Source organism: Mustelus asterias, unplaced genomic scaffold, assembly GCF_964213995.1.
Source record: "Mustelus asterias unplaced genomic scaffold, sMusAst1.hap1.1 HAP1_SCAFFOLD_2434, whole genome shotgun sequence".
Classification (NCBI taxonomy): Eukaryota; Metazoa; Chordata; class Chondrichthyes; order Carcharhiniformes; family Triakidae; genus Mustelus; species Mustelus asterias.
In genome coordinates, this window is record NW_027592379.1 from 19,568 (window position 1) to 21,584 (window position 2,017).

The window sequence follows — 2,017 nt, forward strand, 5'->3', positions numbered from 1 at the left end:
CACTCTCTGAGTAAAGAACCTACCTCGGACATCCTTCCTATATCTCCCACCATGAACCCTATAGTTATGCCCCCTTGTAATAGCTCCATCCACCCAAGGAAATAGTCTTTGAACGTTCACTCTATCTATCCCCTTCATCATTTTATAAACCTCTATTAAGACTCCCCTCAACCTCCTCCGTTCCAGAGAGAACAGCCCTAGCTCCCTCAACCTTTCCTCATAAGACCTACCCTCCAAACCAGGCAGCATCCTGGTAAATCTCCTTTGCACTCTTTCCAGCGCTTCCACATCCTTCTTATAGTGAGGTGACCAGAACTGCACACAATATTCCAAATGTGGTCTCACCAAGGTCCTGTACAGTTGCAGCATAACCCCACGGCTCTTAAACTCCAACCCCCTGTTAATAAAAGCTAACACACTATAGGCCTTCTTCACAGCTCTATCCACTTGAGTGGCAACCTTCAGAGATCTGTGGATATGGACCCCAAGATCTCTCTGTTCCTCCACAGTCTTCAGAAACCTACCTTTGACCCTGTAATCCACATTTAAATTTGTCCTACCAAAATGAATCACCTCACATTTATCAAGGTTAAACTCCATCCGCCATTTTTCAGCCCAGCTTTGCATCCTATCTCTGTCTCTTTGCATCTTATGATCTCATGATCTCATGGTCTTACTGAACGCTGTAGCGGGCTCGAGGAGCGATAAGGCCGACTCATATTCTTGTTTTTTACTTTCCGATGTTTTTATGTTAGTGCTGTGCCTGACTGGTGACTTCTGGCAGTGAGCAGGAAAAGGACCATTCCAGCCACAACATTGACATCCCTGACCTCAGTGGGGGTGAAGAGAGGATAAAGAAAATGGAGGTTAGGTAGACCTGGAGGGAGGAGGCAACTGAGAAATGTGGTGGAAAACCAAATGACTGGCCCAGGGTGCCTGAGATATGGGAGTGGTAAGGATACCATCGCTTCTCGGTCTTTTGGCTAAGATCAAGTGTAGTATCGACATCCTGCACTTGGTTGAAGTCATGAGGTTACACTGAGGCTTCCTTTGAAGCAATTTTTAAAAGTGACATCTCGGCCTTTTGGCTAAGATGCAAATGAGATCAAGCCTCGGAGAAGGTGCAATGCCTGCTCCAATCAGCTTGGATCATGTAGATCAAGCCCAAGACAGGAAGTGAGAGACCTGTCTTGTCAGCTTGGATCAGGAATGTCTCACTTGCTGAGACTTTGAATTGGACTTTGATTGGATCGAATTGGAAATATAAACCATGAGCATAACATGTATTAGCCAGCTGGACTCTCTGAAGATGTTCTTACTGTTCTTCATTAGTGGAACATCAGGCATTCACAAGGATCCCCCTTCCTCCTCCTCATCATCATATTGTACAGTTAATGTTTATTCTGATGGAGGATTGGTGGGTTGCAATGATGTCCTTATTTTACTGTCCGTGGATCAAGGCCAGATCTTGTGGAGAGCAGATTGGATTTCCCCCCACTCACCCACATGGAAGAAAGTCCCGGATTGCACAAGCAGAGTGGGTCGCTGCGTGCACCACGCCACCCCTGAGCTAATGCCAAGACTCTAACCTTTCAATCTGTCAGCCTTTATTTTTCAAGCCACGGTAACATAAACATGGTGACTGGCTGGCTGAGTAATCACAGAGCACTGTTTAAAGTATAGTCACACGGGAAAGGGTTGTGCGGAATGCTGGAGCCCGTGGCTGGAGGAAGGATTAACCCATGAGGCATTTCATTTCCCCAGCAAGGCTCGACACACAGGGACTGGTTACCTGCTTGGTGTGTGCGAATCTGGTTGTAGATTGTATCTCCACCTATCTGAAGGAGCCTCTTCCATTTGAATATGAGTTTGGAACAATTTCTCCTGAGGAGATGTTGTTCCATTTGATACCCTCAACTCCACCATTCCAAATATTAATTTCTTAACTGTTCATCAATCCACTTAGGCTAGTCAGTGTAAACATCACACTCAAAGCTCTTCAGATAGTCAGGAGCTG

At 45.9% G+C, this 2,017-nt stretch overlaps 1 non-coding gene across 1 annotated transcript; it reads left to right on the forward strand.

Annotated features, from left to right (window-relative positions):
• The first annotated feature begins 963 nt into the window (after positions 1-963).
• LOC144489677 (U2 spliceosomal RNA) lies at positions 964-1,153 on the forward strand. Its single transcript, XR_013497013.1, has one exon. It is a non-coding gene; the product is annotated as a U2 spliceosomal RNA (small nuclear RNA).
• The last annotated feature ends 864 nt before the right edge of the window (positions 1,154-2,017 follow it).